Source organism: Humulus lupulus, chromosome X (assembly GCF_963169125.1).
Source record: "Humulus lupulus chromosome X, drHumLupu1.1, whole genome shotgun sequence".
NCBI classification, from domain to species: domain Eukaryota; kingdom Viridiplantae; phylum Streptophyta; class Magnoliopsida; order Rosales; family Cannabaceae; genus Humulus; species Humulus lupulus.
In genome coordinates this window covers 31610711-31631803 of record NC_084802.1, presented here as the reverse complement: position 1 = coordinate 31631803, position 21093 = coordinate 31610711, and the positions used below count along the sequence as shown (strand labels likewise).

General features: G+C 35.0%; 2 long non-coding RNA genes across 2 annotated transcripts; both read left to right on the top strand.

Moving 5' to 3' along the window:
* The first annotated feature begins 614 nt into the window (after nt 1–614).
* On the top strand, nt 615–12132 carry LOC133803682 (uncharacterized). The gene is made up of 19 exons (XR_009878094.1): nt 615–1044; nt 1501–1586; nt 1662–1943; nt 2047–2130; nt 2334–2448; nt 2885–2971; nt 3081–3161; nt 3341–3419; nt 4026–4111; nt 4263–4399; nt 4879–4944; nt 5230–5302; nt 6295–6402; nt 6567–6614; nt 6733–7412; nt 10659–10737; nt 10869–11133; nt 11230–11370; nt 11735–12132. It is a non-coding gene; the product is annotated as an uncharacterized LOC133803682 (long non-coding RNA).
* Nucleotides 8032–9061, top strand: LOC133803684 (uncharacterized). The gene is made up of 5 exons (XR_009878095.1): nt 8032–8076; nt 8374–8468; nt 8552–8622; nt 8710–8838; nt 8925–9061. It is a non-coding gene; the product is annotated as an uncharacterized LOC133803684 (long non-coding RNA).
* Nucleotides 12133–21093: the final 8961 nt, after the last annotated feature.

Genomic DNA, 21093 nt, shown 5'->3' with positions numbered 1-21093 from the left:
ATGTGATCCTTGCATGTTTAATAATATAAGAAATGTTTTATATTTTTCTATTTCATTCTTCCTATGTACAGTAAATTATTTAATTTTTTTTACATGCAATACATTTATATTTAATAATTGAAATGTATATTTTACGTTAAACACACCTACATATATTTATATAAGTGTGGTGGAAGCACATAGTATGTGCTGCAATTATAATTTAGTTTATATAGATTAAAAAAAATACAATAAAGAAAATGTGATTGATAAATTTAAATACTAAAATAGTTGTATACTCTAACGATCGTCTTTATTTTGCGACAATCTTATTTAGTCTATTCTGCATATTAGAATTTTTATGCATCTAGATAAATTATTTTACAAAGTACTAAAATATAAAATATATTAACTTACATGGTGAGAAGATTTGGACTTTTCCTCTGAGGCAAGGTACCACTTAGGCTATTATTTCCAAGAAATCTTATCAAAGAAACATAATTACACTACACCAAATACCCCATTCCATAACACATGAATATAACTTTATTAAAAAAGCGTTATACTATCTAGTGTAAAAATAAAAGCGGTAAATAATAAATAGTTAAAAAAAAAGGCGGGTTAGGAAATTGTTATACTTTCCTTTTCCCTCTCTTCCCGTTCTATTCTCTAGACCTAAACCCAAAGCTCTCATTTTTTTCATCTAATCTAAAAACCCTGTCTCTAACCCGGTCTCCTCACTCACTCTTCCCCGATCCCTCTCCTTCTCTCTCTCTCTCCTGCTCCCTCAACTACGACGGCGAGGGGATAGAAGAGGCTTCAACCACAGTGGAGGTTGACGGGGCTGACAGAGGCTCAGCGGGACTGCCGGAGGCTCGACGACGTGGACTCGCTCTCTCACCTGTCTTTATGGAGCTCGACCTTCCCTAGCATCGGCAAACGGCGCAAATGACAGGGGCTCGTGGGTCTTGTGAAAATGACGGGCTCAGGGTCGTGGGTGGCTCGGTCTCACGGAGGGGGTGGGTGGCTCGGTCTTGAAAGTTACAGCTGGTTATGGAGAGAATGGTAAGTGTATTTACTGGAGAGCTTTATCTCTGATGTGTTGAACTTGTAGAAATCTAGTTATGAGACACGCTAAAGAAATTGGTAATATAGTTTCATTCTTGTTTTTGTACCAGTATAACTTAGAATAATATAAGGCCTTGTGCTAATTTTGTAATACAAACATGTGTTGAATTGAATGTTATATGCTTCAGTTCAATAATTTCATTACCACAAACTTTTTGTGTCTTTGTGTGTAAAAAATTACAATACTACTTATACAACTCTTGGTGTGTATATTTATTTTATTGTCTTGATATGGAAGTAAAATCTCAGATTTTGAATCTGTTAAGCAAAAGCTTGAGTATTCCTTATGTGATCAATTAATTATGTAGTCAAAATAAATATGTATTATTGACTTGCAATCTTTTATACTTTATTCGCCCCGTAAATTCCATATCTATGCCCGACCTTGTGCAGCATCGCTCTCTGTATCATCAGGCAATAAAGTCTTTTTTAAACAAGAATTTCATATTGAGAAAAGAGAACTGAGAATCGCATCGAAGGTCAGTGATTCTCTGCTTCATATGTTGCTAATTTTCTTTTTCCCACCTTTTCTTATCTAAAAATATTGTGACTAGGTACCCGAGATTCTTACTGCTGGTTCCAAACTAGAAAATATCATTTTTGAAATTGTCAACTGTGAGGGTATTGTGGATGGTACTATCCACGATGAAGAGAAAACTGGTCTGTCACATATGCTAACAATAAAGGCTGATTGGCTTAATTTGGGAGAGTCTGTTCGGTATACTTTCAAGCATGGGCGCTGCATTGTTCCTGCTATTCCTTTATCTCAAATTGCAGGAAACTATAGCTTCTTAGCTATCCATTCTCGCCATTCAAACCTTAGTCTGAATGTTGAGGTGGGAACAACTATGTAAAAGCTATATGTGATGTTTTTGTTTTGTTGGTTGAAGTAGTTTACAAACCAGTACTTATTGGACCATTGATATACTCCATATGCAGGTTCATGTCAAACCTGCTATACCAAATCCAAAAGTGGAGCATGATGGAAAAAACTTCTCCACAGTCATTGAAAATAATAAAATGGTACAAGCATACAACTACTAATTGTCACTTTTACATTACTTTTCAAAGAATATGTAGTTTTTATCTTGGCACAGACTAACCATTGTAATAATTATTTTTATTCATCTATAGAGTTTCACAGGCTTTAGGAAGATAGATCTTCCCTTCTTGTACACATTTCATGCTGGATTTAGGATTTCTTGAGTTTCTTTATTTCACTGCAGATCTTTGAAGAGGACCTGTTAAAAATTGGCTCTGTAGTCTGAATATTGGAAGAAAAATGTGTCAAGCTAAATGAAGAGAAGGAAAAAATTGAGCAAACTATGAAAAAATTGCAAGGTATTGACTGGCTAGCACATCTATAGCTATTCTTTTTTATCTGCTGGAATCATTGTAAAATGTTTTGACATATCTAAAGAATCTACTTGACCAAATCCACCATTTAATTTTGTGACACTAACATGCCCTTCCATGCTAGATAGTATACCTGGGCGCACTCACTCGGCTTTTAAAAATTATTGTAGTGATGAGACGACACCCTTTTTTCTATTGTGTGTCCTGGGCCTTGTTTTTCTAGTTTTAGGACATATTTTCTATATTAGAACTTTGTTGATTGAAGTACTTAATGAGATCTTATATTTTTTGTAAAATTTATAGATTCTATAGAACTATATCCATTTGGTCTCGAAAATCAGTTGTCCTCGAAAGAGGAAGTGATGGAGAATATAGAAAAGATGGGTAACTCTGCTGCTGCGTTTCTTTGCATTATTTCTAGGGGAATTCCATTCCAAGAGCCAGAAAATCATTTAATGAAAGACACAATAGGAGTGGTTGCTCGACCTCATTGCAGCCAGCTGAGCAGGTCAAACATCTCATGTGTTTGCATTTTCCCAACCAAAACACTATCTTGTCGCCCTTTTATTTTATTTTTTCTTTATTTGGTTCTAACTTGTAGGTTTGTCTACATTTAGGATACTGTCATAATACTTGGGTGCAGATCAAATGCTTGATGTTGTCGTTAGATCTTTCAAAACTGTTGTTCTTCTAGAAAGGTATAAACAAAATGGAGAAGTTGATCGCAGCCATGCTATTCATGAAGTAGCAGCCATTCTTGGCAAATCTATAAATGGTCGATTTCTTGTTATATGCTTTGACAATATAAGGTGACATCCAAAGCTTCTTAACTACAATTAATTTATTGACACAAGATAATCTCTCCTTTCTTATCAAGTACAAAGTTGGATCATCTTAGAATATGAAGATTTACTCAGAGGACTAATATTACTTATTGTTTGGCAGTCCATTCAAAGGTATCTTGTCGTTTATGGCCATCTTAGTCAGTAATTACTATATGAATGGACAATTTATATCTCACTATATTCTTTTTGGGCTATTTGGTATTTGGACAAATGTTTTAAGTGTTGTTGACAGTTGTGTATACTGAACCATATCTTATCATTGTTAGATTAAGAAATCACTCTTTTAGACACAATGATTCTATATTTCAAATGGTATAGGCTTACCTGGTACGATTAAAATAGGACCTTGAGAGTGTTAAGCTTGGTATAGATCACATCAGTGACCCATCTATGTGGTATCTTGATGAGTAGGTCACATCATTGTGCCCCATCTTCGTTTTTTTTCTTGAATTGAACCTCAGTTTCTCATGCCAGTGCGTCAACTATCTAATGCATTTGAACTATCTAACATTTTCTTTGCTTGAATTTTTTTAGGGTAAAAGTTGAATTTGTCAGATTAGTCTTAGTGTCCAGTCTTTTAAGTTTAATTGGAGAGCTGATTATTGAAATATAAACTGAACTGCAATTTTTTGGATTCAAAACTTGGACAGTGTATTATACTAAACTATTCGGTTCTTATCATTACAAAATGATTTGTTGTTATCTATCCTTGTGCAGATCTCTACAAATTTTTATTCTCCAAATATGAATGTTGTCAATGAGAACTTCCTCCCTCTGCTCAAATGCCTTGATGACTGCATATCGTAAGGGGATTCCTTACTATGTTTTTGGTTTAAGTTTTTTTTTTATTAGAGATTAGATGACATAAATTCTTTGCATTTTAGTGTTTGGAATCGCTTTGATAGGTGGTAATTTTGATTTTGCCCAAACTGTAATGGATGTTGTCTATTGCAGATATTAAGACAGCTGTAAAAAATAAAGTTCCTCTTGTACGGTCATCAACTCTTAACTGGGTAACATTCTATATTGAAACAAGTAACAAGGCTGTTATTTTAAAGGTGCACAAGGACTATGTGCCTATCCTTATGGAGGTAAGTGCATTTATGTTTGTAGTTGTAATATATTTCATATTTTTGAACAATCAGTTGAGTAAAATGTGCTAAACATTGCTTATTCCCATTTATTTTAGAAGACAGCTTCAGTACTGGTTTTGATGAGTTTAGAGCACTAATTCATGTTTTGGTGCTCTTACTTTCTAATTTGTAATCTGAATGGAGCTTTTTAATTTCAGTACTTTTATATGTCAAATGCCTTTGCTTATTGATGTCTTTGGTTTAGTTTAGTTTGCTGTTCACTTTACTTGGTTGTTTATGTGATACTCATGCTAGTTGCTTCTATCTTTTTTCTTACTGGATTTTACTGGGTGGTGGATAACTTATGGCTATCTAGAAGTTGGAAGATTGAACTTCTGAAGTTGCAAAATAATGATACAGTATTTTTGTTTCTTGATCATTCTCACCAAGTACTAAGAGGTTGTTTTTGCTTTTTTTTTTCTTGACGCATTTACCAGTTGGGTAAGCGGGGTCTTGGATCCAGAAGGCAGTGCATTTGGAGATGTTGTTACATCAGTTAAAAGGTAGGCTCTTATTTGTTATTTTTGTTTACCTATTTATGTAGTTTCTGCTTTAATAGTTGGTGTAATTTGTTTTTGTCTTTTCTGTATATATACTCTTTTGTATCATTACTTCTTTAATGAGAATTGATTTTATTAATTCAGTCACTAAGTTTGTCACTAAGTTTGATTCTATCTGCTTTTCTGAATTCCATTGAGCAAGGAAGTTGTCTTGTTTTGCTTACCTTTATGTACATGTTTCTCTTGAAACTTTACACAAAAGTATTGTTTTCAAATTGTTTTTTTCAGCTGGTCTGTGATTTTTGCATAATAAAAGAAAGGGAAGACATAAAGCATAGTAAGAAGAATAGCATTAGAAAAGGTGATAATTCCTCTTTGATTTTTTATTTGTAAGCTGTAAAGTTGATTTTACTGTATTTTCCTTTTTAATGTTAGTGGGTTTTACAAATGGTAGTATCCTTTGCCTTGTGATGGAAAAACTCAATGTTGGAAACAATGCCTTGTTTCTAGATTACTTTGTGCCTGATGATGAAAACTTTTATTTTTGTATTGATATGTGCATTGATTTCATTTTGAGCCTCCATCTTTTCTACTCTCACCATCTTTGGTACTCACCATGATCCATTATTTTATTTTATTTATTTATTTATTACTATTTTCTCATGTTGGCTGTGGTGATGATGATCTGTGTTTGCTGTTGGTGGTGGTGAATGCCAAAGGTGATGGTTGAAGTGGTGGTGTTTAAACCTTGAAGATGTGATTGGTTCTCAATGAATTTTCAATGTTCATGAAATTTCTAGCATTAATCTCTGAAGGCATTTATATATTAAAATGGTCTCTTTTTACAGCTACAAAATATATATTTTATTGCCTTATGTAATAATATGAAGATATTGTCATTTTTTTTTGTTAGTTTTCACTTTCTTTGCATGCTTATTTGCCCTGTGATGGAAAATCTAATTTTCAGAAGCAGTTTCATGGTTTTGCATTATAAGCCGTGTCTCTCTCTCTCTCTCTCTCTCTCTCTCTCTCTATACATACATACATACATACATATATATTGCTCTCTCTCTCTCTCTACTTTTTCACCAGAAAAAGTCTATTTTACAGAATCTATTGTGGGTGCTCTTAAGGCTTATAATGAAAATTCTCATGTACACTGTTAATGACCATATTAGCTTATGAGATCTAAGGGCTTTTGAATATCTAAGTTTGTTATTCTCTGTTTTATAATGCTTTATTTGCTTTATCACCTGTTAATAGATTAGAGGAAGAATTATTTAAAGATTACCTTTATTATTAATCTGTTTTATAATGCATGTTTTTGAACACTACTTGACAATGCCTTTATAGAATTGAGTACCTAAAGGTAACACTCCTATGTTCCAAGCTTCTCTAACTATGGTTCGAGGTCCAGTAATGGATGAAGTACACCAACGGCTCAATCCATGGATATCTCAGGTGATTTGCTGCTCCAAATATAACAAGATCATACAGTTGTTTTAGACTTGATATATCAAACTGTAATTGGGTAGGATTGATTAGATAACATGTTTGGAATTGTGTTCTCAACCTAGGGACATTATTCCTTATAATTTCAGTAACAAACCCAAATGTATGCACAGATTACTAGGGTATTCAAGGAAAAGGAGCACGCTGAAGTTGAGTTTACTGTAAGTTAACTTCTGAAATTGATCTACCAAGAGCACAGAGAATTCTGTTAACTTTGTTTTTCATATATATATATAGTTGTCAATTTACTATTTGCTGATTATGTTATTCTATTTTTAGATTGGACCTATACCTGTGGATGATAGCATAGGAAAAGAAATCACTACTCAAATTACAACAGCCTTAAAGACTAATGGAACATTCTACACAGATTCTAACGGACGTGACTTCATTAAGAGGGTATTCTAAATCTCTAATACTTAAATTTGATAAGAGATATTTGAATCACACACTGTGCTACTTTATATATCATTGTACAGTTAAATATATGGAAGTTGAAGATCTTTGCGGTTTATTTTCAAGTCTTTATTCCATCTCATGGAAGCATACATGAAGTTATTATCCTGTGTGCTTCTGTTTCTTGACGCATTGAAACATACGACTCATATAGATATGTTATGGTATTGATTCAATTTATTCTCAAGCTGCATTGATCTTACCTCCATTCCATTTTACAGTTTTTATAGTTAGCATCAATTATTGAGCATGTACTTAGTTTAACTGTTTCAATTCAGTTTTTGAGAGGAAATCCAAAAACATATGCTTTGTTTTTGTTTTTCTCATGTTCAGCATTCTCTATGTATTATATTTCTGACTGCTTTCTTGCCTTTTGTTATTATTTTTCAAATTAATCTTGGAATATACATGCAAGACAGTATCTCAGAACTGTCAGTGTTGGTTGACCGTTCAGTTGGGGGATCCAGTTTAGTGGATGGTCAGATAGAGCTTATGCTCCACAGGTTTCTATTCTCTTTGATTTTTTTCCAAGATTAATTATTATTCCCTGGTTTAATGCATTTGATTTAATCAGCTAGGATTGCTTCCTCATGACTTCGAACAAGTTGCTTTGATTTTGTAGGAGATTACTTCATGATGATTCAAGAGGAGTTGGTGAGGTGTTGAATGAAACAGTTTGTCTTCATGATAAATGTGAGGGTTTAACTGTAAGTATACCATTTTTCCAACCTCTATTTATAGTTGAGTTGATAATGGTGTCTATGAACAAATTTTCAAATGACACAGGGAGAACTAATAGACTCAGGTTCCATACGGATATTTACAATCAAGACGACCAAAGAAAATATGATATTTTTTAAGCTATTATTTTCTGTTTGATTTAGTTCTTATTTCTTATATTAGACCCATTTTGCAAGGTCTGATTCTAATCTGGCTTGAGCCCTGGGTGAGCACGTTACATTTTGGTACTAATTATTCTTAGCGATTCTTTTTTATTAAGACTCCTGTTTGGTCAGTAATGATATGTAATTAAATCTCCTCTGCTGTAGGTTCATGCGGCCAGAAACTGCACAGGGCATATTTGTTAACTTCAAAGACTTGTACTATTACAATGGGAACAAGCTTCCTTTTGCTGCTGCTCAAATTGGCCAGGCTTTTAGAAATGAGGTTCTTAATTTTCTTATCTTTGGACTTTAGCACTTATGTTTGCATAGGATGCTCATATCATTTCTAATTGGTAACGGGTCTTTGTAACTAGTATTTGGTTCTTAAGCGTCTTATGTGCTTTGAATCTTTGATAACAAATATTGTATCAAGTTTTGGTTGTAGTATTCAAATGTTGTGATGTTATTCTTTTCTAGGATTTACCTTTTGATCTTTTTGAACCATACATATGTTTATACATATATTTGGTTGTCAATTATGATTATAACTGTATTAATATGTATATATTTTTATTTGAAGAATCAATCATGGTTGGGTTCCCTTATCAACACTATAGTTGGAAATTTGAAACTCTCAATTTCAAATATTCATATCAGATACGAGGGCAGTGAAAGGTGTGTAATAGCAAGTTAAATTTTATATTTTGGAATCTTAACATTCTTATTTTCTGTCTGAATTTTAATTTCCTATTCTCTAGCAATCATGGTCACCCATTTGCAGCAGGTGTGACCTTGGAGAAGCTCTTAGCTTCCTTCTGAGTGGGTCCAGGTAGAACCAACATTTAGTTTATTCTTGCAGTTACATATGTTGAGGGCATGTTCAAACTATGAAACTTTGATCATTTATTTGCTTCAGGTTTTTAGATATGGCACTGAAGAAGGCAAACCTGCTGATAGAATTGTCAAACAACACACTTATATTCTGGAACCAATTACAGGAAATGCAAAGTATATTCTGGATGATGTCATTCTCTGTTTATCAAAGGTTTAATTTCATAATTCAACTGTGATTGGATACTTGGAGGCATGTTTTGATTGGCCTTGAAAATTTTTAGTATCCTGTTGTTGCAGGATGGATACAAAGATATGTTAAAACTAGCTGATAAGTTTTCTGCCTTTAATCAACGCTTAAAATATGCGCATTTTCGTCCACATGTTTCCGTGAAATCTGATCCTCGTTCTTGGTGGAAGTATGCTTATAGAGCTGTATCTGACAAAGTGAAGAAGGGAAGGTAACTTCTTTAGGACATGGCTTTGTGTATAATGCAAGATATATTTATATAGAATTAGTCAAAATTGTTAACTCAACGTAGCAGTTAATAGGAACTTTAATTACATTGTTTGGTATTTTTAAGTAGTACATACTACCTTATTGTATATCAACTTAACCTTTTAGATTATTTAATGTTGTTTTTGTATCTATGCAATCAAGATATTTCTATTGGCATGTATTGCTTATATTGTATATATTATATTAGCTATAATAGTACTTATTAGTTAGCTTGACAATTTTTTTTGCTGCTGAAATTACCTTGACTTAGCATGGCTTGAAATTTGTATTTTTGTTTAAAGGTGCATGGAACATTCTTGCTTATAAATTATGTTCTCATATGTGTGGTGCCACTAACACTCTGTTTTGGTTATTGATTATAAGCCCTGTTTATTTTATAAAAAAATCTGCACATTCTTGTTGATTAAGATTCTAGGTGCTATAATTGGAGGTTTTACTTAGCTCTCTTTCATAGATAAAAGAGTCAAAGTTCCAGAGTATTATTAACATATTGGATTGCATTTTAATCATGATTTTTTGTAGTTTTTGTGCTGTAAAGACTGTTATTTCTCTGTTCTTCATCAATTAAATTGATTAGTATATTTTCACTGTTAGTTGGAAGATATGCAACTATTGTTGACATGAACCAGGTTTTAACTAGAATTAGAGGTTTTAACTAGAATTAGCCTAACATGTTCTACATTTCTGCATAGCATGCACACATATCATGTATTTACAATTAGACAGAGACACTTAGAGAGATCTGAATGAGTCACGTGTCAGAGCTTGGCTCTATTCTAGGTTAGTTTCTTCAAAGTCTTTGTTGCTGATTTTTGTCTATTTCCAGCCTTCATTGCTGAGTTTTTTTGGGGGGCTATGTTTTCTAAAGACAAAACAGAGTATTACATTATTGGAATTTTTTTTGGCCATTATTTCCATTCCTTTATAGCCATCAAGTCTGATTTTACCTTTTACAATGTCTGAAACAACTGTGACAAGTGATTGCTTATATTGAATTGTGTCACCCTCTTTAACGGTAAATTGGCCATAATAATAAATCATTATATTTTGAGCACACCATGTCACTATGTTAGGTACCTTTTGGCATATTTTAGGCAAGTATCCAAGACTGGGTCTTGTAAGTCAACATACCTCTATAATTTTTTAGGCTAATGAGTTCTTATGAATATTGTTGACTGTTTTTAATAATAGATAATATTTTAATTGTTTCAGCTTTCTTTTGTCCAAGTAATCTATAGTGATTACTTTCTTTTTTAATAGTTCAGGGTATTTCTTTTTTTAATACTTTCTTTTGTCAAACATCTTACTTGCCTAGATGTCACGTTAAGTATTATTTATTTCTTTAATTATTTTTATTGTTACACTAAGTAAAGAGAAGTTAAGTTTTCAGTTTTACAGAAACATTTACTTTTGCCCTTTGGCTACTGAAGTAATATGATAATTTGCAAACCTCTTTTTTTTCTCTATGGGATACTAAATTGTAGAAAATGACAGCTTAACTGTCAATTTTGCAGATTGATGTAGGCATTGGATCTTCATCATTTGCAAAATCACAGGGCCCGGAATGACTCATTGATAGTGGATGTTGGCCAGGTGAGTGGGAATTAAAGTCTTCTTTCGTGAAAGCTATATTTCTTCTTTCTTTGAACGATAAGCATTTATTTTTTCCTGTACTGGTACAAAAGTATTTTCTTCTCTTACAATGTTTACATGTTAATGGTCAGGGTCAATATAAGTCGACACTGGTTTGCCCAGCATGTGGAAAGATTTCAATCACTTTTGATCCCTTCATGTATTTGTCGTTGCCGCTACCTTCAACTGCAACTCGGCAAATAACCGTGACTGTGTTTTACGGCGATGGAAGTGGTCTTCCTATGCTATACACTGTTAGTTTGCTAAAGCAAGGTTGCTGTAAAGATCTTAGTGAACAACTAAGTAATGCTTGTTGCTTGTTGCTTGAATTCTGATGAGATTCTTCTGCTTGCAGAGGTAAATTTGGTTTCCATTGATATCTGCTACAATTTATTTTACTTATTCCCTTAATTTTAGTTCTAGTGGTTGAGTAGCTATAATTTCGATTGCCAGGTTTATGAACATAAGATTTTTTGATATTTGGAAAACCCCTCAGAGCTATTGGCTCCAATTAAGGAGGATGACCACTTATAGACTTTCTAAAAACGTTGTGGGAAGATCCACAATTGAAATAATTCATCGACCACATGAAAAGTAAGCTTGCATCCCTATCCTTATGTAATTGGTAAATAGCAATGGTAAACATGTGATGTACAAACTGGTGTTGCCAATCCATCTATTGAAAAATAGCTTTAACTAAGTAATTTCAGAAGGGGATTATAGTATCAATTAAAATAATTATTGGCTACTTGTTCATTAAGAAGCTGAAGTCCGTATGAATAAAGTTCAAGCGCTCCAAGTCAAGTGTTGACTGGATAATACTGGCTTTATTATCTGCTTTTGAGAAATATGTGTTTTAATTTTTTGTATCCTAGTCATTTTATGTCTTGGATCATCTACGCAGACTGCTTGTTAGACTTCTGCTGGATTTCCTAACTTAGATAGTCGGATTTTTCAGGTGCCCGTCAGACAGTGTTAAGGGTTGTCAGGGAAAGCTTATCGGTACCCCTTTTGTTACTTATTTAAAAGAGCCAATATGTGGAGCCAATGTTGAAGCCGCTGTTACTAGATTGTTGTCACCTTTGAAGAGAACGCGTCCTTCAGTTAAGCTCCAGAATGGTAAGGAAAATGGATTTGAAAAAGAGGTTATTGAAGAACCATCAAATAGCTACAATTCTAAGAACCTGTCAATGGATGATGCAGAAGTAGAGGAAAAATCCAGCGAAGCGTTATTTCTGTGTTAAAAGTAGTAAATTTTAGATTCCTAGAATACTTAAAGAATATTTTGTTGTTGATGACAGTGTTGCATGTTTTAAACTAAATTGTGGATTGTTAATTCAATGTAGAATGTTTTTACTTTTTGTTATTTGAAAATCAAGTTCATTTGATGATGCTAGTATATATTAGAAAGTTAATTTTAATTATATAAAAAAAAATATATATAATAGAATAAATTAGTGTAATTTAAATAAAATATATAATGAGAATTTAAATATATCTAAATATAACAATAATACGAAAATTGAGTTATAATATATATTACAATAACACTTTTTATGCAAAGAATTATGTTATGGAAACTTCATTATATAACACAAATAATGTGTTATACTAAAGTGTAGTATAACACAAAAAATGTGTTATACTAAAGTATAGTATAACACAAAAAATGTGTTATAGTAAAGTGTAGTATAACACAAAAAAAGTGTAGTATAACAAAAAAAAAGTGTTATAGTATCGACTATAAATAACATAATTCAACACTTATCTATATATTAAAATAACACAGAAATTGTGTTATCGTTGACAGTACAATAACACATCTGTATAACACTGATAAAGTGTTATGTAAAGTACCCTGACCTACGATAACATAGTCTGTCTTAACACATCATAAAGTGTTATCGTAGGTTTCGATAACACATTTTTGGTGTTATTAAAAGCATTTTTTCTTGTAGTGTTACTTGCTTTAATATATACTATAATAGCTGCTATCATGAAGCATATGATAAAATACAATAAAAGAGAGACAAGGATATATTACAAAGCTGAAAGTGAATTCATGTTGAAAAGAGAGTCCGGAATCTCTCCATTTAACTTGTTGAAGCTCAAATCCCTATAAAGAAAAAAGTACAATTTCACAGTTACAAAATAGTGCAAGTTGAGTAGTTTAAGTACCTTAATGAACTTACAGATGTGTCAACTCTGTGAGTTCGCCAATATTCGATGGAATTGAGCCAGTGATATCACTATTCCTCAATTCTCTGCATGTTATGTTATCAATTGTATGATTATATAATTCAATAGAGAATACATTAAAAGAATTATATACACGAGCTATATGATTATGTGTTGAAAACACGTTACTTACAAGATTACTAGAGACTTCATATTGGCGACAAATGCAAGGGAAGAACATGCATTAGATATATCACTCAACCGCCTACATATGTATATAGTTCACACTTAAGATTATTAGCTTTAAAAATTTGCAGATAGATTTGTATTGAGCATGTTACTCATAATTGTACTAAAGAAGTCAGATTCACAAACGTTGATGGTATAGGCCCTTGAAAATAATTTCCTTGTAATACCCTGCATTAACATAAGCAAGTGGCTAACTTTATGTTAATATACAGATATAGATGTTGTAATGTTATCAAAATACACACATCTTTTCAACTTGTCTTACATGTTAGTAAGATTTGACTAACTTCATATGAAATATGGAATCTTGCCTGTAAGCTCATTATCTGATGCCCACCTACAAGTTGAAGATGTTATTAGACAAGAAAAACTTATAACTTTTTTTATTTCTTATATAATAGTATGCTTATTATATCATGAGAGGTAAAAGAAACAATTTACAATTGTTCCAAGCTTCAGAGATTTTCAAATGTTGAAGGAATCTCGCCACTAACTCCAGAATTGAAAAGACTACTATCAAATATAAACAATGAAAAACAAAGGAATCAGGATGGGACCAATGTACTACTACAATCATTATTTTGAATAGTAATTCTCAATGGGTTTCATGATACCTGTATGGACTATAAATAAATGCACCCAGTCATAAACAGAAAAAGAAATGAAATGAAACGAAAGACCCGTAATGATACAAGCGTACAGTATTTTTAATTTGTTTAAATTCCCTAGTTCTGGCGGTAGCTGACCAGAGAAATTGTTCATTGGTAAGTACCTATAGACAAAATTATTTCCAAGAATAAATGTCATTAATATCATAAACTATGAAATAGTCTTCAATGATATGATTGAAATGGGCAATGGAAAATTCATAAAGAAAGGAGAAAAAACGATATAGTTACCATTAAAATTAAAAAAATGCCTATAACTTACAAAAAAGATAGGTCAGTAAGTAGTCCCAATTCCTTTGGTACCTCCCCCGACAGTTCATTTGTGCTTAAGGCCCTAGTAATTGCCAAAAAATAATGATCAAGTGGAGAGAAATATTTTTAACATACCATACTAATCCTGTTAATCCCAAGCTCAAACTTTAGGTAAGCTTACAAGGATTTCATGTTAATAAGGTTTCCAATTGATGGAGAAAGAGAGCCTGTCAAGAAATTGTAGCCCAAATTCCTACAACAGATGAAATAAACCAAGTATATATGATGCACCATGTTATTCTTAAAGTTGTGAAGAGGACACAAAAACCATGAAAGGTCCAAAATAAACACATACAGATAGTTTAAGAAGGTCAGAGTCCATAGATCTTCTGGAATCAGACTAGCAACATTCATTCCCCTAACTTTCCTGCATTGTGGCGACCAAAATCGGACCAGCAACATTCATTCCCCTAACTTTCCTGCATTGTGGCGACCAAAATCGGACCAGCAACATTCATTCCCCTAACTTTCATGCATGAGGCAGCAGAGTAGTTTGCAGTGAAATTGTCGAAAACAGTTGGCATGTAATCATGTTTTCCACCAATGAACAAAATGAATATGATTTCAATTGTAGAACAAACCCAGAATTCGTCTTCCAGAACTTACAAATCAAAAAGGAAACCACCCTAATTTTTTTGGAATTTTAAGAGTAGGGGATGGAAAACCTATAATCTTACCAACTAGCAGCACATTAATACAATTAAAAACAGTCTCAATGGTTACAAAACCACAATCTAAATTTCAGTCATTAGACAAAATGATATGCAATCGCATATCAGATAATCTTTCCAAAGAAAGAGTAAACAACTAAAACCAAACAATTTTAGAAAGGGGACCAAAAACACATTTGAAGCTTTAGTTTATTTCTTGCAATTAAGGAAAGAAATTTAAATAGCCAAAAAAAAGAAAGAAAAAAAGAAAATCCACGAAAGAATAAAGAAAACGATTAAAAGGGGATGAATTTTCTCAAGCATTCTTTCCCATTACAATTTAAATCGAAGAACAAAAACTCAAACATGAGTAGAACAGCAAGCGAAGAAGGAAACCGAAGAATGAAAACAAAAGGCATACCCAAAATAAAGGCCTTTACTCAAATTCACAATGCATAAATCTAAGCCTAAAGAAAACCCTAAAAATTGTGTTGATTCCCAAATCAATTTCTGAGTATGAAAAATTGAACAACTATGAGAATAGAAATTTTAAATTAAGATGAGAAAGGGAATTGAAACGAACCAGATGCAGTAGCCATTGTTTCTCTTCGCAAAAAAGTATTGAGCTTGAAGGTAGCTAAGAATTCGGGTTAATGATTTATGAGATTTTACAATGAAAGAGGTTGATGCGTAAAATATGGGACAAACGAAGGCGTCGTCGAGTTCAGAGTGAAAATGAGAGTCAAAGAAGCCAATGAGGCAAAGCCGCAGAGATTGAGCCGAAGAGAAGTCGCGTCTCTGCCACTGCTGACGAACTAGAACTCCTATATCGCCTTCGAATGTGGTGTAGCCTTCTCATTTTTCTTTGAATGAAATGGGATTTGTCTTTCGTGAAGGGGAGTGAGAGACCGAGAGAGATAGGTCTCAGAGAAAGATGAAGTATGTAGAGAAAATGAAATAAAATGATAAATAAATATTTTATATACTTGGCGGAAAAATAAATGAAAAAGTAAACATATATGGCGCCTAAAATTTTAGTGAACCCGCCTTATAATTTTAACACATGTAGCATAATACTTTTTCATTACTGTTATAATTTAATGTTGTAGTAGTCCTATTTTGTTGTAGTGATTTTTGAATGACATGTATGAGTTTGATTTTTTTTTTACAATCATAATAAATAATAAAATCAATAAATAATGACCAAGTTCGGTGAGGGTGGATACAAATCAATGGACCGAGTTCTATATTGAGAGTTTAGGGGGCCATAGTAGTGGACATGATTTTACTAATCCCAGCCCTCCCTCAATATGGTTAACTTTGGAACAACGACGAGTTTTGAGCCTGAGAATTAAGTCATATAGGATGATTAGAAACAAACTTAGAAAATACTAAAGATGGTTGATTTTCTAAGTATAGAAACACACCCTAATTATAAAGAAGGCTTACATAATTTTTTTCATAAGAAATCATAACTAGTAGGTCCGAGTTATGTTTGCCTATACTAAGTTTTACCTTAGAGCCTATTAGGGTAAGTTCTAACACGCTTTTTCTCGATTGTTAGAACTTTGCTGAAGATGTTGCTCAGAAGGTCTGCACGCACAGCCGGAAATGCCTCCAACACCGCCTTGAGACTAACGAAGCCCCTCCAGTTTGCAGAAGGGGAATGCGTGCTACCAATACTGTTGCTTGCACCACCGCCTTTGGTTGACAACACTGCTGAGATTGTCCGACTACGACAATAAGTGGAAGAGCTACTGTAGCAACAACGACAACAGGCCCAGCTGCATCCACAGACTCAAACTTAACCGCAACCGCAGCCTCAGCAAATGGCTCAAGCACCCCAACAAGTAGGTCCTTATGGGGGATGGCCAATGGTGAACTTTGCGCCTTACCCAGCTCAATACATGGAGCTAGACTATGAGGGGTTTCGTATGCAACACGCTCCAAAATTTGAAGGGACAGTCGACCCCTTCGAGGTGGAAGAATGGCTCAAGAATGTAGAGCCAATCCTATCACACATGAACCTCGGCAACGCGGATCACATATCCTGCATATCTTCTCTTTTAAAGAATGATGCTAGAATCTGGTGGGATTTAGTATAGCAGACTCACGACGTCGCCACCATGACATGGAATAGATTTGTGGAGCTCTTTCACAAGAAGTATTACAACTCGGCAGTCATCGCTACAAGGGTAGAAGAGTTCACCAGTCAGAAGCAGGGCAGCTTAACAATAGCAGAGTATACTCGACAGTTGAACCGACTAGCCAAGTTTGGGCCAGAGTTGTTCCCAACTGACTTTTTGAGGGTCACCAAGTTCGTTAGAGGACTCAGACCAAAGATTGAGCTAGGAGTCAAACTAGCAAATCCTGGAACCATTTCTTACGTCAATGCTCTAGAAACAGCTATAGAAGTGGAAAGGCTTCAGGCGAATGTTAGTAAGGAGGAGGCCAGCAAGCCTGAACCTAAACAGCAAAATCAATCTCAGAATGGTCGGAACCACAACAACAACCATCAGCATAGCAACCATAATAGCCAAAAGAGAAGGCATCCTAACAATAAGCAATCTAACAATGAAAAAAGAGCACAGACTAGCAATGGAAACAATAGGTCGGGTTATGTAGAATACCCGCAGTGCTCCAAATGCCAAAAGAAACATCCTGGGGAGTGTCGTGTGAACACTAAAGGATGTTACAATTGTGGTTAGGAAGGTCATCAGAAGAGGGAATGTCCAAAAATCAAGCAAGAAGAGAAAAGAGACAATAAGATGGTTCCAGCTAGAGTATTTGCCTTGACCCAGGGAGAAGCTGAAGCTAGTAACAAAGTGGTCACAGGTCAGATTCCAATCCTCGATAACATATGTTCAGTATTATTTGATTCGGGAGCAACACACTCGTATATCTCGTTAGGAATGATAGAGAAAATAGACAAACCTTATGAAAGATTTAGAACTAGGTTTGTGATAGAATTTCCTTCGGGAAAAGTAGTCCTATCATCACGAATAGTACAAGGCGTACCAATCAAAATTGAGGACGTAGAACTAGAAGGAGACCTGATAGAGCTAGAGATCAAAGACTTCGACGTGATACTGGGCATGGATTGGCTAGCAAGGCATGGCGCAACCATCGACTAAAGACGTAACCAAGTGATGTTCGAGACTCCTGACGGTCAGAGACTATATTTTATGGGAAAGGTTTCAGGACTACAGACACTGCTTATTTCATCTCTGAAAGCTCAAAAGATGATTGAAAAGGGATGTCATGCATTCTTAGCAAGTGTCATTGATGTGGCAAAGGAAACACCACTAAAGGTGGGAGATGTCTGCATTATAAAAGAATTCCCAGAAGTATTACCTGACGACTTACCAGGGTTGTCGCCGACTCGGGAAATTGACTTCACAATCAAACTAGTACCGAGAACCGAGCCTATCTCAAAGGCACCATACTGGATGGAACCTACCGAACTCAAGGAGTTATAGACATAGCTATAAGAACTACTAGACTTGGGTTTCATTAGACCAAGCCATTCGCCATGGGGAGCCCTGGTTCTATTTGTAAAGAAGGAGGATGGAAGTATGCGGATGTGTATAGATTACTACGAGCTGAATAAGGTGACAACTAAGAATAAGTACCCGCTACCCTGTATCGACGATTTGTTTGATCAACTCTAAGGGGCGACTGTGTTTTGAAAGATTTATTTACGGTCTGGGCATCACCAGCTCAAGGTACGGGAAGAAGATATTCCCAAGACAACTTTTAGAACTCGATATGGACATTATGAGTTTCTAGTTATGTCTTTTGTTCTTACCAACGCTCCAGCCACATTTATGGATTTAATGAATCGAAACTTCAAGGATTATTTGGACAAATTCGTCATAGTATTGATCGATGATATTTTGGTGTACTCCAAGGACGAATTTAAGCACGAGGAACATTTAAGAATGACCATGCTGTGACTGAAGGAGCACCAACTTTACACCAAGTTCAAGACGTGCGAATTTTGGCTTTCGCAAGTTACGTTCCTCACCCATATAGTATCCAAAGATGGAGTTGCTGTAGTCCCAACTAAGGTAGAGGCTTTGAAGGATTGGCCAAGACCTAAGAATGCGTCAGAGGTTAGAAGTTTTCTCAGGCTAGAAGGCTATTATTGAAGGTTTGTAGAATGCTTTTATAAGGTAGCCACTCCACTTACCAACCTGACCCAGAAACAATAAAGGTTCAATTGGATAATAGATGTGAAGAGAGTTTCCAGTTATACTCAAGGATAAGTTATGCTCTGCACCAGTACTTTGTGTACCGACACCCAACGACAAGTTTGTAGTATACTGTGACGCATCGAAGCAAGGTTTGGGTTGTGTGCTGATGCAAAATGACAAAGTGATAGCCTATGCCTCAAAGCAGTTGAAGGAATACGAGCAACACTATCCAACGAACGATATGGAGTTGGCAGCGGTGGTCTTCGCATTGAAAATCTTGCGCCACTATCTTTATGGAGAACAGTGTGAGATTTATACGGACCGCAAGAGCTTAAAGTATTTCTTCACATAGAAGGAGCTCAACATGAGGCATTGCATGTGGTTAGAACTAGTAAAGGATTATGACTGCGAAATCTTATACCACCCGGGAAAAGCAAACGTAGTTGCTGATGTGCTAAGTAGAAAGAGTTATAGGAATCTAGCAGCAATATCCGGAATAGAAAAGTCTCTTCAGCAAGAGCTAATCAATGCCAGAATAGAAGTAGTCATTGGTAAACTGACTAACTTGTCCATCCAGTCAAGTCTATTAGAAGATATACGGATCGGGCAAGGGCATGATGACACGTTATTATCTCACATAGCTGCAGTCAAAGAAGGCAAGGCCATAGATGTCTCTTTATTAGAACAGAGGTTCTTGAGATATAAGGGTCGGGTATGCGTGCTGAATGACCATGGAATTAAGATGAAGATTTTAGAAGAGGCACCCAATACTCCACACTCAGTTCACCCAGGGTCGACCAAGATGACTCACAACCTTAAGGCACTTTATTAGTGGCCGAGAATGAAGAAAGGCGTAGCAGAATATGCGTCTAAATGCTTAGTATGCCAGCAAGTGAAAGCAGAACATCAGCGACCTGCAGGCTTATTGCAACCGCTTCATATCCCAGAATGGAAGTGGGAAGGCATAGCCATGGACTTCGTGACAGGTTTACCACGAACAAATAGTAGATAGACTAACAAAGTCAGCTCACTTCCTGCCTGTCAAGACTACATACACAGCAGACCAGTACGCAAACATTTATGTCTGAGAAATAGTACGACTACATGGAATCCCTAAGACTATAGTATTCAGTTTGATGGTTAGTTCGAGTGTACCATACATATTTTAGAAGATATGTTGCGCGCTTGCGTACTAGATTTTGGAGGATCATGGAGTAAGTATTTGCCAATGATATAATTCTCCTACAACAATAGCTACCAGTCAACTATCGGGTTGGAACCCTATGAGTTACTTTATGGAAGAAGGTGTCGATCACCGTTACATTGGGACAAGGTAGGAAAAAGACAACTTCTTGGACTCGAAGCTATTAGAGAAGCTCAAGATGCAATGGTGCTGATTAGAAAGTGTATGCTCCCTGCTCTGAGTCGACAGAGAAGTTATGCAGATGCCAAGCAGCGTGATGTGGAATTCAACGTCGGAGATCAAGTCTTCTTAAAGATATCTCCTATGAAAGGTGTAAAGCGGTTTGGGAAGAAAGGCAAGCTTAGTCCCCGATTTATAGGTCCTTTTGAGATATTGGACAAGGTGGGGATAGTTGCATATAGATTAGCCCTACCGCCAGCTCTAGCAGATAGCCACAATGTATTTCACATCTTGATGCTCCATAGAGATGTGTCAGACCCATCTCACGTCCTCAAGCACAATACAATAACACTCAAGAAAGACTTGAGTTATGAGGAACGACCGGTTAGCATCCTAGATATAGGGATGAAGGAATTACGGTCTAAGAGTATTCCGATAGTCAAGGTCCTATGGAGTAATAGTTCTGAATGGGAGGCAACGTCGGAGTTGGAGGAATACATGCTGGCAAGGTATCCAGAATTGTTTGGTAAGTAAATTTCGGGGACGAAATTCTTTTAAGTAGGGGAGAATTGTAGTGTCCCAAAATTTTACTTAGCTAGATAGTAATTGTAGTTAGTAGTAGTTTGTAGTATGTTAGTTTCCGTGGATTTTGGTTCAAGCAGGGACTTAGTTGGAAACTCATAGCAACAGTTATGGATTTA